General features: G+C 46.1%; 1 pseudogene; it reads right to left on the bottom strand.

Moving 5' to 3' along the window:
- Positions 1 to 16,258, bottom strand: part of LOC105998627 — an 84,988-nt pseudogene that overhangs the window by 67,842 nt on the left and 888 nt on the right.

Below are 16,258 nucleotides of genomic sequence, written 5' to 3'. Positions count from 1 at the left end.
AAAAAAAAAAAAGATTTCCAGCTCCTCTTCTCAGATAAGCTTCTCTTCATTCCTGGATCACTCACAGCTTTTCACCTTTTAATTAGAGAGGATCGAATTCTGGTCTCCCAAGGTGTGTCACTTGACAGGTAAAACAAGCTCTTAGGGGACTAAGCTGTTTTTCAGTTTACTTCCTGGTTTCATCATCATGAGTTCTGACCATGTGGTATTTGTTTTGGTACCACTTGAGAAAGTGGTAGAACTCAGGTTTATTACTTTGGGAGACCCAGAGTTTTTCCTACTCCAAAGTCTCTCCTGACAGGATTACAGTCTTTTTGTTCTAGTCAGTTATGTGGCTTGAATTTGGGGCCTGGAAACTGTTCCTGAGCTCTTCTGCTCAAGGTTAGGACTCTTATCATCTTGAGCCACAGTTCAACTTCCAGCCTTTTTGGTAATTAGTTGAAGATAAGAGAGTCAGTCTTTCCTGCCCATGCTGGCTTTGAACCATGATCCTCAGTTCTCAGCCTTCTGAGTAGTTAGTATTACAGTTGTGACCCACCAGGGCCCAGTGGATTGCAATCCTTTTATCTGATAGGGCAAAGGAATTTCAAGCCTTGGTATACCCTAGTTGTTACAGTTTCTCAAAATTACTTGCAGTTGGTGCTGCTCTGGCACAGTCAGGTTTAGCCTGCTCTGATAGTGTTTTTCTTTATCATTCTACTTTGATGTTTTCCATATATATGTGTATACATATATATAAGATATACCTAATATTGAATGTATATACATATGTAATATGTTATTGTTAGGTTTTTAAAGAGGTAGCCGAGTAAGAACAGCACCACACATGTGGTATTCAGGTAAGGGGTAGGTTTATTCATCATTCCGGCTGGCACCAGGCCATGTTGGCCCTCCATGCGGCAGGGAAAGGCCTGGGAAAGAGAGCTGGGAGAGCTGGGAAAGAGAGAGAGCTGGGAAAGAGAGAGACAGCTAGAAAAAAGAGAGCGCCTGGGCCTGGTCTAGGCCTTATCTAGGGTATGGGTAGAGAAAGGTGTGGCCACATCAAATTCAGATGTGACCTCAGCGGATGCAGATGTGACCTCTTCCAGGTGTGCCAGTTGCCAATGCAGGTACTGGGCAGAGACTGCTGGGAGGAGGGTGGAGTCTGCTAGCCATCCAGGAGCAGACCTTACAGTTATATTAGACATAATATATATCTAATAATATAGAACTTATCTAACATATACATACAGATATATTAGATATTAGATGTATTGTGATACAGGAACTCAATGAGATATAGAGAGGCTACACGTTAAGAGGTTGAATTGGGAGTCTTCATTGGGGAGCCAACGACTGTGGGAGGACTCCTGTCTCAAAGACCTACAGCCCCAGATGTTGTTTGCTTGAAGCTTATAAAGGCAAAAACCACATCAAGGGGGGCTGGGAAGGTGGCTCAGTTGTAGAGTGCTTGCCTTGCATGCATGAGGCCCTGGGTTCGATTCCTCAGCACCACATAAGCAGAAAAAGCCAGAAGTGGCACTGTGGCTCAAGTGGTAGAGTGCTAGCCTTGAGCTGAAGAGCTGAGGGACAGCACTCAGACCTAGAGTTCAAGACCAGGGCTGGCAAAAAAAAAAAAAACAACAGAAGGCAGATGAGGCATGGTATGGGATTAGCAAGCATATTTATAGAAACAAAACAAGCCAGTTATGAGATAAGTAAGTGGGGTAATTAGGATTCATTAGAAGTCAACTAGTGGGGACAATAAGGGTAGAGATTTACCAGGATGCAAAAGTCTTAACAATCAGAGGTAAAGGGTAAGGATTTCCTGGAGTCTAATAATCCACGACAATATCTGCAGTTCTGGAAATGACCTATGTCCCATCTAGAGTTCTCAGAATTGAATAAAATATCCCTGGTACCTTTTGTTTTGTTTTGTTTGGTTGTGGGGCTTGAACTCTGGGCCTGGGCATTGTCCCTTAGCTCTTCTGCTTAAGGCTAGTGCCCTACCACTTTGAGCCATAGAGCTACTTTCAGTTTTCTAGTGGTTGATTGGAGTCTCATGGACTTCCTTGCCCAGGCTGGCTTTGAACGTGATCCTCACATCTCAGCCTCCTGAGAAGCTAGGATTATAGGTGAGAGCTACCGGCATCTGGCTTCTCTGGCACCTATTAAGGTGTTAAGATGGCCATGGGGACAAGATGGCATTGCTTAGGCCCAGTATCCATATTTCAATATCCAATAAAAATATATATCTAATATTAGATAAATCAGAGCTATTATAACATCCTATTAGATACATTAGATCTAATATGTATATTAAATATTAGATCTAACATGTATGAATAGTAAATATATACTATTAGATATTGTATCTAATAAAAATATATTTTAGATATATTAGATCTTATATATTTAATATCCATATATGTATACAAAGAATATATATTAGATATACTATATCTAATATATTTAATTTATATCTAATTTTATGTCTAATATATCAAATAACAGTGAGAAAACTTGTCAAGGTATTATTCTGTAAGGTTACATAATGTGCGTTAAGATCTAATTGGCCCACAGCCTAGATTCCCACGTGCGTGGTTGGGTATAAGCAAGGCAGCCCTCCTACATTTTGTTTTTTTTGTCTGTCATGGGGCTTGAACTGTGGGCCTGGGTGCTGTCCCTCAGCTCTCCAGCTCAAGGCAAATGCTCTACCACTTGAGCCACAGCACCACTTCCAGTTTTCTGAGTGGTTTTTATTGGAGATAAGAGTCTCATGGACTTTCCTGCCCAGGCTGGCTTGGAACCACGATCCTCAGAGCTCAGCCTCCTGAGTAGCTAGGAGCCAACGGCACCCAGCTACATTTTGAGCTGTAGGGTTTCTCATAACAAACCTAACCAGCTCTTAGAGGGGATGCTGGAATAGTAAACAACTCTTAGTCCTAAGAGGCTGTGTATGCCCATACCTGAGAAGGGGCATCTGAGTTTTTCCTGTTGTTATAGAAATTACAGGTAAGCAGGCACCAGTGGTTCACATCTGTCATACTAGCTATTTTGAAGGCTGAGATCTCAGTACCATGTAGCAAAGCCAGCCTTGAGAGGAAAGCCAATGAGACTCTGCCTTTTTTTTTTTTAATGTCAGTGGTGGGGCTTGAACCCTGGGCCTGAGCGCTGTCCCCCAACTCTTCAGCTCAAGGCTGTGCTCTACCACTTGAACTACAGCACCACTTTCAGTTTTCTGGTGGTTTACTGGAGATAAGAGTCTCATGGAGTTTCCATGGGCTGGCTTTGAACTGTGATCCTCAAATCTCAGCCTCCTGAGTAGCTAGGATTACAGGCTTGAGCCACTGGTGTGGCTTTTTTATTTATTTATTTTTGTTGTTGGTCATGGGGCCTGAACTCTGGGCCTAGGCACTGTCCCTCAGCTCTTCAGCTCAAGGCTAGCACTCTACCACTTGAACCACTACCAGCTTTTTCTGCTTATGTGATGCTGAGAAATTGAACCCAGGGCCTCATGCGTGCAAGGCACGCACTCTAATGCTGAGCCCTAGCCCCAACTCTTTTTCTTTGTTGGTTGTGGGGCTTGAACTCAGCTCTTTAGGTCAAGGCTAATGCTCTACCACTTGAGCCACAATGCCACTTCCAGTTTTCTGGTGGTTACCTGGAGATAAGATTCTCATGGACTTTCTTGCATGAGCTGGCTTTGAATTATGATTCTCAAATCTCAGCGTCCATGGGCTGGGAAGGTGGCTCAGTGGTAGAGCACTTGCCTTGCATGCCTGAGGCCCTGGGTTCAATTCCTCAGTACCACATAAGCAAAAAAAAAAAAAAAAAAGAATTAAATCAAATCTCAGTGTCCTTAGTAGCTAGGATTACAGGTGTGGGCCACCAGTACCTGGCCCAAGAGACTCTTATCTCCAATTAACCTCCTAAAAATGGGAAATAGAGCTGTGGCTCAAAGTGGTAAAGCACTAACCTTGAACAAAAGAGCTCAGGGACAGTACCTACTCAGCCCCATGATGACAAACAAACAAACCCGTGATACAGAGATGATGCAATGTGTGAACAGCAAAATAGCCAGGGACCACTATTCTGGAGATAAGAGTCTCATGGAGTTTTCTGCCCAGGCTGGGTTTGAACCAAAATCCTCAGATCTCAGCCTCTTCAGTAGCTAGGATTACAGTTGGGGGCCACTAGCACCTAGTGGTACCAACACTTTTTTAAAGTTCCTTTTTTCCTTACATTTCCTACTTCCTTAGTGATTTTTCCCTTTAATTTGTATCTTGAAGTACCTTTTAGAAAACCTTTGAATTGAAAAAAGTTTTCTTTTTAAGAAAATACTCTATCCATGAAGAAAATCAATTTTAAACTCTGCCTTCTTTTCCTGATGTTATGACCCTTAGATACATTTCTTAACATCCCAAACTTAAATCCTACTTTGCAATTTAGTGTGAAGCCACCCCCTCCACTCCCCCTTTGTTTCTTTCTTTGGCATTTTGAGTCAGATAACTCTTGGCTAGAGTAGTACATTTGAGCAATGTGACATACACAGTTCAAAGTCTATGCCACAGCTTGCTGAGTTAGCAACTTGGGACTGGCAGAAATGCTATGCGGCCTCAGAGCCAGAGGCCCTAATGATGGTGACTTCCTTTCCAGTGATTGGGGCTTTGAGGCATAACACAACCCAGTCTCTGCCCTGGTGTCCACCATCAGTGAGTGGTTGGACCCCACCATCATCTCTACCAAGAGTCAGGGGGCTGGGCCTCCCTTAACAGGATTTGTTGTTGCTGCTGCTGCTGCTGTTGTTGGGTGTGGGGCTTGAAAACTGGGCTTAGGAGCTAGGCTTGAGCTCTTTTTGCTAGTGTTCCACCACTTTGAGCCACAGCCCTACTTCCAGTTTTGCTTGTGGTTAATTGGAGACATTAATCATGTTTCTTGGCTGGGAAGGTGGCTCAGTGGTAGAGTGCTTGCCTTGCATGCATGAGGCTCTGGGTTCAATTTCTCGGCACCTCATAAGCAGAAAAAGCCGGAAGTGGTGCTGTGGCTCAAGTGGTAGAGCGCTTAGCCTTGAGCTAAAGAGCTGAGGGACAGCGCCCAGGCCCAGCGTTCAGGCCCTACAACCGACAAAATAATAATAATGATCTGTAAGGTATATTAGGTAGCCAATGAAGAGAACACCACACACTATTCAGGAAGGAGAAGTTATTTACCTGAGCTCAGATGGGAGGCATGTGACCAAAGGTGGCCCAGGATGTGACCTAGCGGGAGGGGAAGGTGACTGCTTCCAGTCTGCCAGTTACTTAGGTAACAGATACTGGGCTGAAACTTAGCCAAGAGGTAGGGAGGTGTCCCTGTGCAGACCTTACAGAATCACGTGTCTATCTTTGAATGGTGATCCTCAGATCTCAGCCTCCAGAGTAGCTAGGATTACAGGTGTGAACCTATATCACCTGCCTCTTTTTTTTTTTTTTTTGGTCAGTCATGGGGCTTGAATTCTAGGCTTGGGTGCTGTCCCTGCGCTTTTCAGCTCAAGGTGAGCACTCTACCGCTTGAGCCACAGCTCCTCTTCCGGTTTTCTAGTGGTTTATTGGAGGTAAGAGTCTCATGGACTTTCCTGCCTGGGCTGGCTTTGAACTGTGATCCTCACATCTCAGCCTCCTTAGTAGCTAGGATTGCAGGCATTAGCCACCGGTGCCCGGCTATCACCTGCCTCTTAATGGAAACTCTTTTGTGGCCAAACCAATTAGGAGTTCCTGCCCAGTCTAATTTTGGTATTTTCCCTTCCAGCACAGTGATTTTTCATTGGGTTGGCCTGCCCCCTACCCCTGTTTGGTTTGGGCACTTATTTTTCCAGTAGCCAAATTCCTTGCATGTGTACACCAGCTGTCTCTCCAATGGCCTTCACTTCTGCAGCGGCCTAGGGTGCTCTGTAGGGTCAGCACCTTCTTTCTTATTTGCTGGTCTGCTTTTTGAGGTGACTCCCCCACCCCCCCCACACACACCAAAATTAGGGCATCTGAGCTACTGTTCACTGCCAGGAAGTCCTTCCTGCTGTCTGGCCACAGTCCCTCTTGCTGAAGAGGACTTACTCTCTCCCCTGAGCCCTCCTCCCTTGGGAAAGAGAAGTGCTTGACCCCAGAGCTTAGTAGACTGTAAGTCTGCAAGCTTCCAAACGTACCTAATTAATATCATCCATCATTTTGTGAATCTATTTTCTAGTCACATCCCATTGGAACTGCCAACATACGTACTGTAAGGATAGGGCGAGCTTTAAAGTCAGGAACTCTCTGTAGAGAGAAACTCCAGGTTAATTACTAAAGGTACTTCTCAGAAGTAGAGACTCAAAGAAAAGTAGGGAGTTAGACAAGTTAAGTGTGGTAAATAACAGTGAAACTCAGATCCAAGAAACCTGGAAAGTAGTTTGATTTTGCATGTGTTTGGGTAAATGTCAGTTAAACCCTTATCGGGAATGAAACAAAGGGGGAGCCTGGAAATGTAACCTTGTAAAGTCGAATTTGGAAATCCTTACCCAAAAGACCACCAGAGACCATCAACAATGTAAAAGCAAAGGAGTCTTTATTGCAAGCTCGACCTTGGATCCCGCCCACCCCCCCCCACATGGCAGCAGCCCATGACACTGAGAGGCCCGAGCCCAGGGTTACAACACTTTTTATACATTTTTTAGGAAGGCAGGGGCTTTGCATACATCATAACTTCTTGTAACAAATGACTACAACCCGCGGGAAAATCATAAAACAACTCTATAGCATGATTGGCTCACTACAAAGCGGGAAAGGACCAGAAACAAGTTGTTGGTTAGATCAAGGGGGCTGACGTACTTTAAACTGGTTAGCTTGCACCACAGGGGAGTCTCAAGAGGATAGGTGCTAAACTGCATGGTGTCTGGTTTAGATAATGGTCACCAGACCCCAAGAGGGGCAGTTCTGGAATTTCAGATACCTTGACATACTGTCTTGAGAAAACACCATCTGTGGTTCCGAGAATTGTTTGTGCAAGGCTTGCTGTCCTAATTCCTAGCATTGGAGCTGAAGTGGGTCAAGGGTAAAGTTGCAGAACTGAGATGGGGGTCTTAAGTGAAATGGAGTTGCTTAGGTTCCTCAACCTTTGCCTTGATGACTTGTTGATTGAAATTGTAATTGTTATTTGTGATCACTAACTGCTAGTTTTGCTTCTGTAAACCTGCTTGCTATCATGTACACTACCACCTGTGTGTGACCTGCTTGCCCCTTTAAAACCCTGCCACAAGAGCTTGGCTCTGTTCTTCACTGTCTTGATAAAATGAAGGGCAATGACCGTGGCTAATAAAGGTTACTAGTCCGATTGACTGAGTGTTAGTGACTCCTTTCGCCTATCATGGGTTTGAGTCCCATCGGCCCTGGGAAGTTGGGATACTTCATTTTTCTCCTGGCATGCCAGTCCTGACTGGCAAACACTGAATTGGCCACTTCTAGCAGTTGGGAGGCCTCATTCCTGTGAATCCTTCCAATTTCTTAAGTTTCTTACTGATGTTCATGTAGGAACGGGCCACACATGCATGTTTTTCCACCCTTTTTTTTTTTGGTTGGTCGTGGGGCTTGAACTCTGGGCCTGGGCGCTGTCCCTCAACTCTTCAGCTCAAGGCGAGCGCTCTACCACTTGAGCTACAGCGCCACTTCTGGTTTTCTGGTGGTTTATTGGAGATAGGAGTCTCACGGTCTCTCTTGCCCGGGCTGGCTTTGAACTGCAATCCTCAGATCTCAGCCTCCTGAGTAGCGAGGATTACAGGCGTGAGCCACCAGCGCCCGGCCCACCCATTATTTTGGGGGGGGGGGCCTCAGGATCAAAAGTGGATGAAGAGTTAGAAGGCCTTGCAGACTCTTTTATAGAAGTCTGAGGGAGCTTCCTCAGGTTTTTGGAACACAGTGGTAATGATTTGGGATATATTAGTTGGCTTTTTGGTTCCTGCTCTGATACCCTAAAGCAGGTGGGCTCAGTCCCCCCTCATTGTTAGGGGGGCCCCCTTGGGGGTCAGTGTCTGGGGCGGAATTCTAGGCCCATGCTTCTGGGTCTAATTGGCCACAGGGAACATGCTCTTTGAGTCACTTTTGGGATTCCATTAAAAAGTGTCTCTTTTCCTCAGTAATGAAGAGAGTGAGGAGCTGGGAGCAATTACTCCATTTGAGTGATGAGTCTGGAAGTTGGACTCCAGGAGGCCTTCGAGGGCCTGGGGTTTCTCCGAATAAGGATTAGATCTAGTTTCCAGCTCAAGACGTCCAAACTTCTGAAAAGTTGACCCCTGAATATAGGCCACGCCTCTTGGACTGCCCTTTCCTGGGCAATTTGCTGAGGGCCCGTCACTTCTTGGGAGTGTCATTATGTAGGCCAAAGGGTCTGGCTCCACTGGTTGAGATGCGATAGATGGTGGCAGGATTTCCCACAATGCGCCAGGTGCCTCTACTAGCTGTGGGGGGCAACTGGGACAGATGGCAGGTGTGCTTCTTCCTCAGGGGTTTCCCCCTTCTCCCCAAATAATGGGCTTCTTTTCTTCCTGAGGCCCAGATGACTCCAATCCACGTTCTTCCTGGCTTTGGTGTCACAAAGATAAGGGAAGGTCCCTGTGTTGTCCACCTAGCTGTGGGAGCTTAAGGACATTTGGCTGAAGGTCTCCTAGGACATGAATCACAATTAGGTCTTGGAACCACAGGTTAGGATTCACTTGGACTCTCTAGCTTTTGGCTGCAGAGCCATAAATAACTTCACATTCACACGTTCATACAAAGAGATGAAAGGTGCTCATGCCTGTTATCCTATTTACTAAGTGTAAGGTGTGCCAAAAGGTAACTGCCACAAGCAGAAAAGAATTTATTTGGGGGGGGGGGGAAGCAAACTGCCTGCCTGCACCAGATATAGGTATGTGTGGAGACAAAGGGGAAGGAAAAGGAGAAAAAGAGGAGGGGATTATATAGGAAAAGGCAGGAGGCGGGGCCACAGAGGATGGGGAGGTGATCTCAGAGATCGGGAACCTCTCACTGTTCAAGGGAAGCATGAAGGGGCAGTTCAGGAAATGACCTCAACGGATAAGGAAGTGACCTCAGAGCCTGGGATCCTTGTTTTTTGGTTGTGGGCCTTAAACTTGGGGCCTGGCTGCTATCCCTGAGCTCTTCAGCTCAAGGCAAGTGCTCTACCACTTGAGCCACAGTGCCACGTCGGGTTTTCTTATCTCCAGTCTCACGGACTTTCCTGCATGGGCTGGCTTTGAGCTATGATCCTCAGATCTCAGTCTCCTGAGTAGCTAGGATTACAGGTGTGAGCCACTGGCACCCAACAAGAGCCTGGGATCTTTTTCTGTCTCATAGTCAGGAGATTGAAAGTCATGTGATTACTGGCTTTAGGCAAGTGAAGCAGAACGGGGAGGGGCTGTTCTCCCCGACCTACCACTAAGGAGGCTGAGATGAGAGGATCGCTATTTGAAGCCAGCCCAGGCAGGAAACTCCATGAGACTCTAATCTCCAATTAACCACCAAAAAGCTGGAAGTGCAGCTCAAGTAGAGCACCATCCTTGAGCACAAAAGCTCAGGGACAGTGTCCAAGCCCAGAGTTCTAATCCCAAAAGCTCAAGGACAGTGTCCAAGCCCTGAATTCCAATTCCAGGACTGGCACCAAACAAAAAAAGATTTTAAAACATCCCTCCCCACTTTGGGAATGCCCTAAACTGGGACTGTTTATGAAGAGAAACCCTGATGTGATGACTCCTGCTAAAATGAGGGACTTAAACTGGGGGCTCTCTTTAGAAAGCACTTTGACTACTTGGGTTAGAAAGAGCCAGGCCCTTTTCCTGATTCAGAAGCAGATGTTTCGACTTGGTCTGTCAGTCCAGGAGACGGTGGCTTTTTCAGAGCCACGGGCCTCCAAGAGAAAGAGCTAAATAACAACCAGGTGGTGGTGCCTTGTTCCAACCTAGGAGCTTGCATAGCTGTTGTTTCCTGGCCTACTCACCAAAATGTTATGAAATTACTCCAGGAAAAAGCAAGTGGGTTTGATTCCTCAGTACCACATAAACAGAAAAAACTGGAAGTGGTGCTGTGGCTGAAGTGGTAGTTCAAGCCCTAGGACTAAAGAAGGACTGGGGAAGCAGGGAGAGGTGGGGGGAGGGGGGTGGGGGGTGGCAAGTTGGAGAACTCAGGATTATTTTGCCTGTGAGCCCAAAGGAGTTTCTCTTCCCAATTCTGAGCCCCGACAGGAGTACAATCCTTTTATGGGAAGAGTACAGGTGCTTTGAGGTTCAATTTACCCCAATAGTTTCAGGTTTTTATTTATTTTATTTTTTGTTTTTGTCAGTTGTGGGGTCTGAACTCTGGGCTTGGGTCCCTCAGCTCAAGGCTAGCGCGCTACCACTTGAGCCACAGCACCACTTCTGGCTTTTTCTGTTTATGTGGTGCTGAGGAATCAAACCCAGGGCCTCATGCATGCAAGGCAAGCACTCAGCACCACTGAGCCACCTTCCCAGCTAGTTTCAGAGATTTGAAAATTACTTGCAAGCTGTTTCTGAAATATCAGGTTGAGCTAGTCTGATAATGGCAGAATTGAGCTAGTTCTAATAGTGGTAGATTTTTCTTATCATTCCTCTTTCTCCCTCCCTTCCTTTCTTTTGTTCATTTGTTCTTTGCTAATCCTGGGGCTTGAATTTCTGTGGCTGAATTTCTTTTCTTTCTTTTCTTTTTTATTGCCAGTCCTGGGAATTGAACTCAGGGCCTGAACTTCTTGTTCTCAAGGCTAGCACTCTATCACGGAAGCCACAGTGCCAATTCCAGCTTTTTCTGTTCATGTGGTACTGAGGAATCAAACCCAGGGCTTCATGTATGTTAGGCAAGCATTCTACCACCAGACCACATTCCCAGCCACTGAGTTTCTTTTTACCCAAGGCTACTGCTCTATCACTTGAGCCACAGCTTTACTTCCAGCTTTTTTGTAGTTTATTGGAGATAAGAGTCTCACAGACTTTTCTGCCTAGACTGGCTTTGAACCATGATCCTTAGATATCAGCCTCCTATGTAGCTAGGACTACAGGTGTGAGTCATGGATATCCAGTTTCTCTCTCTCTCTCTTTTTCTTTTGCTAGTCCTGGGGCTTGAACTCATTGCCTAGGTACTGTCCCTGAGCCTCTTTGTGCTCAAGGCTAGCACTCTATCACTTGAGCCATAGCACTACTTCCAGTTTTTGAGTGGTTAATTGGAGCTAATAGTCTTCTAAGGACTTTTCTGCACAGGCTGGCTTCAAACCTTGATCTTCAGATCTCAGCCCCTGAGTGGCTAGGATTATAGTCTTGGGCCACTAATGCCTGGCATGTCTCCTGTCCTCCTCCTCCTCCTTTTCTGATCCTCAGGCTTGAACTCAGGGGCTGGGCACTGACCCTGAACCTCTCCGTGCTCAATGCTTGTACTCTACCACTTGAGCCAAGTGCCACTTCCAGCCTTTTCTGTTTATGTGAAACTTAGGAATTGAATCCAGGGCTTCATGCATGCTAGGCAAGCACTGTACCACTAAGCCATATTCCCAGTTCTCCTTTCTTCTTCCTCCTCTTTTCTTCTTTCTCTTCCTCTTCTCCCCTCCTCCTTTTTTTAAAAATTAAATTTAATTGTAAGGGTAATGACAGAGGGGTTACCGTTCGTTATACAAATAAGGTAATGAGCACATTTCTTGTCCAACATTGTTACCTCCTCCCTCATTTTCTCCCACTTTCCCTTCCCCTCCTCCTTCTTTCTCCTTTTCCTCTTTCTTCTTCCTTCTCATTCTTCATTTTTCTCCTTCTTCCTTCTCCTTCTTCATTTTTCTCCTTCTTCTTCCTTCTCCTTCTTCATTTTTCTCCTTCTTCTTCCTTCTCCTTCCTTCTTCCCACCATCTCCCTCTTGGATACAATTTTCGTTATCTAATGAGGACAAGCATCCCAAACAGAGCTGAACTTCTCTGGCCTTAAAATCCTACTGTGCTGGGCACTGGTGGCTCAGGCTGGTAATCGTAGCTATTCATGAAAGACCCCCGTTGACGTGGGGTGTCCTTCAATCTGAAGAGACCCTTCCCCAAGGAACAACGAGACCACTTGTGCGGATGCAAACAGCAAGAGGTTTATTCGGGCATGCCTAGGCTCCCAGGTGCACTCGACCACGAGATCCACAAGGTTCGGGTCGGGTGTCTGAGAACCAGTTACGCGGGTACCCGGGGCGACAAAGTCTGTCGGGAGACTTGCGCGCCGAGTGTCTGTGAGCATCCTATTTTATGGGCAGCAGAAGCGAGGTTACAGAAGCGAGATGCCTGGTTACAGGGTGTTGATTGGTTAATTTTGAATTACGCTCAGGGTGGGGATTGGTTAGGTTAAGTTGACCTGGTGGGGTAGGCGAGGTCAGGGGAAAGCTGATGTGTTATTTCAGGCCTGCTCTGGTCGTAAAGCAGTTCGTTCCCCAGTTTTGACAAGTGATTTATCACATCCTGCCTCACCCTAGTATTAGGGCTAAGTTTTACAGGAAGGAATGTGTTGGTCCGCTATTTTACCGGAATGCCTGGTTTTAAGGCATGTGCTAGGGTCATGCTAGGGTCTGCAGGCGGTGATTCAGGGGATGCCTGGTTTCGTTTCCTGGTTAGCGGCCTGCACGTATCCTGCCCCACTCTTTTAGGTATGTAGGGTGAGGGGCGGCAGTCTTCCTTGGGGTGCCTAATGGGTAAGCACGGGCTGGGGTCTTTCATTCAGGAACCAGAGATCAGAGGATCCTATTTCAAAGCTGGCTCAGGCTGAAAAGTCCATGAAATTCACCTCCAATTAACCAGCAAAAAGGAAGAGTGGAGCTATGATTCAAGTGGTAGAACATCAAGCCTTGAGCAAAAAAAGCTAAGAGCGCCCAGGTTCTGAGTTCAAGTCCCAGTACAGGGATGAAAGAAAAGAAAAAGAGGGGGAAAAAAAACTCTCAGGGAAAAGGATGGATTCAAAAGGTGAGACGATGGCAGGCAGACAAAGGCACCAACCTCAAGAAACCAGATCAACTGTAATGAAAGTTGAAGAGGGACTCCAGGGTAATCAGAGGAGAGTCAGGAGACACTAGGTATACCCAGGGAGGGGTGGAGGGTCTTTAAGTAGAGGTCTGGGTGGGGATAGATTATAGGTAGCTCACGAGTTGTAAGAAGTTTTGCAATGTGCCCTGAGCTGTAAGGAGTTTTGCAATGTGCCCTGAGCGTTTCTGGTTCAGGGAACCTGTGGTGCACTAGAATGGATTAGCCAGGTGTGGCAAGTGTGGAGGAAATTAGGTGCCTGTCACCTGATGGGTGGGGGGTGGGGAAGTGGGCTTTCACATTTAGATTAAGATTGAGGAAATTCTGGAAAGGGAGTAAAGGGGTAGTCAGTGGGCCAAGCCCAGGGAGCAACATTGAGTTATGAAAACAAAGCAGATTCCCATCATTAACTACTTTTGCCTTTTTCATTGCTTAGACCGAATTTTTTCGTGTGTGTCTATAATATTTTGATTATCAGGAATATCAACAACAAAAGAGCCCAAAGGTGAACTCAAAAGACCAAAAGGTTTTATTCAGGATGAAAATCCGGGAAAGGTAACAAGTCTCCTCCAACAGGCCTATAGTGAAAATGGCATGCCTCTTTACAACTAGGCTCCCTTTTTATGAGGAATAAAAGGGAAGTCAGCCTGGGCAGAGGTCAGGAGTAGTCTCTTTCACATGGGTAGGGGTCAGAATGGGACCAAGAGAAGGGGCCCTTTGTGCAAAGATAGAGTTGGGTGGTAGAGCAATCTTATCTTGAGACTCAGGATGGAGGTTTTAACAGCATCAGTGTTAGCAGGTACAATAACACACAATTCTGTCAGGAGCTATCTCTTTTTTTACTGTACACATAGTTACCCCTCCCTAGTAACTATGGTTAGGGCAGCACAGACCAGCAGACTTCAAGACCATTTTTTAGAGAGGATAAAGGTAGTTACTGCCAGTGACCTGAACCACATCAGTGTCAGAAAGAAGTTTGGATCCTGAGGGAGGGAAGACCCTGGGTTTTATACAAGCTGGTCACATACAACATAGGCATTAATCAGATATACACAAGTTCAAGCAGCTGATATCAACTTCTGACCAGGTGAGCAGTTCCTGTTATAACCTCTTTTTACTATTATTATTTTATTGTAAAGATGCTGTACAGAAGAGTTACAATTACAAGAGTAAGGCAATGAGTACATTACTTGTCAATCATTGTTACCCCTTTCCTTGTTGTTGTCACTTTATCACTTCCCTCCCCCACAACCTCTTGTACTTTTATTTTTTAAATGCCTTAGCTGTGCACTGGTGGCTCATACCTGTAATCCAAGCTATTCAGGAAGCTGAGATCTAAGGATCTCATCCAGAAGATTCTGATATTTAATTAATGACTAGAAAACTTGAAATGTTGCTGTAGCTCACAGTACTAGAGCACTAACCTTGAGCAAAAAAGCTCAAGGACAGGGCCCATGTCCAGAGTTCAAGTCCCAGGATGGTTTTTTTTTTTGTTCCTGGGGCTTGAACTCTGGGTCTGGGTGCTGTCCCTTAGTTCTTCAGCTCAGGGCTAGCGCTCTACCACTTGAGCCACAGTACCACTTCTGGTTTTTTGGTGGTTCATTGGAGATAAGAGTCACATGGACTCTCCTGCCAGGGCTGGCCTGAACCGCCATTCTCAGTTCTTAGCCTCCTGAGTAGCTAGGATTACAGGTGTGAGCTACCAGTGCCTGGCCCCAGGATCTTTAAAAAAAAAAAAAAAGCCTTGTGGGCTTCCACTATCAATTCAGATAGCCTTACCTCCTCTACCCCCAGCCTACGTTCCAGGAATAGTCCCACCTGGCCACTGGGTGGGACCACATTCCAGCAACTGAGTACTGGAAATTGCCTTGGCTAGGAGGCATAACTTTATGTTTCTGGCAAACGTCTTCCCAGCAGCTTTCTATGGGATGTGGCCAGGTGAGGCTGTCTATCTGAATTCTGAGGCAGGCTGACCAGGTGGGGTTAAATTGATAACAGGAGGCCAACCAGGTATTTTTGAATACCGAAAGGGGGGGAGGGGGAGGAGGGAAGCATATATCTAAATTAAAGCTGCAGGGACGAGTATGTGGCTTAGTGGCAGAATGCTTGCCTAGCAGGTCTGAAGCCCTGGGTTTGACTCTCAGTACTACATAAACAGAAAAAGTCAGAAGTTGAGCTGTGTCTCAAGTGGTATAGCGCTAGGATTGAGTCCAGAGAAGCTCAGGGACTGCCTAGGGTCCTGAGTTCAAGCACCAGGACTGACAATAAAAAATAAAAATGTATACCAAAGGGACAATAAATGGATGCCATTGTGTTTTGTCAATAGGAAAGGAATTGCACATCTGGTTTGGTATTTGCTGGCTCACCCTGCCATAACATTTTCTTTTGCTTCTTTTGCTCAAGGCTTGTGCTCTACCACTTGAGCCGCAGCTTCACTTCTGGCTTTTTTGGTGATTAATTGGATATAAGAATCTCATGGACTTTTCAGCCTGGTCTAGCATTGAACTGCAATCCCTAGAATTCAGCCTCATGTGTAGCTAGGATTACAGGAGTGAGCCACCAGTGCCCAGCTTACATAGAATTGTTACCTTCTATAAGAAACCAAAACGTATGTTTATTTTCTTCTTAAAGATTCATCTGCATACCGGAATGTTTTCCCTATCACAAAGTCTTGGAGAAAAGTATTCTTCTTATGCATTTCTTGGGTGCACTTTTAAGCATATATAGTGTTCATCAACTGTACTGCACTGTCTGGATTACCTAGTTTTGAGACTACCAAAAGCAGCTAATTTGAATGGGGAAAGCAAAGGGTCGGGAAAATTAACCACTTACCAAAGCCTATTTCCAGACCTACCTCAGACTTGGGAAGTGAGGAATTTTGTTGTTGCTTGCATTCCTTTCCAGGAAGCTCTGCAGGTTTATATTGTAATGGAAATGAAAGGTGCTTGGACCTCTGCTCCGATCAGCTGCACCCTAGAAGCCTGAAAGTGATTTGCAAAGTCTGCACTCCACAGCGCACCCAGCAACTCAGGGTGGCACTAGGACCCCGCCCCGGAGTCCCTGCACGGCTGCGTGGAGGCTAATGGGCGGGCCCTCGAGTGGGCGGGGCCTCCACAGGCTCCTCGCCCCGCCCTGAAGGCGGACCTGACTGGACTTAAACTCCGGAGCCGGGGGGGGGGCCTGAGGGTCGGGGGCATTCTTCCATTTGTCACAGCCCCGCGCGACGCCCGGGGGGGGG

The sequence above is a fragment of the Dipodomys ordii genome, unplaced genomic scaffold, assembly GCF_000151885.1.
Source record: "Dipodomys ordii isolate 6190 unplaced genomic scaffold, Dord_2.0 Scaffold167, whole genome shotgun sequence".
Classification (NCBI taxonomy): Eukaryota; Metazoa; Chordata; class Mammalia; order Rodentia; family Heteromyidae; genus Dipodomys; species Dipodomys ordii.
Note: the sequence above shows the minus strand (reverse complement) of the source record. Positions and strands in the feature narration are given on the sequence as shown.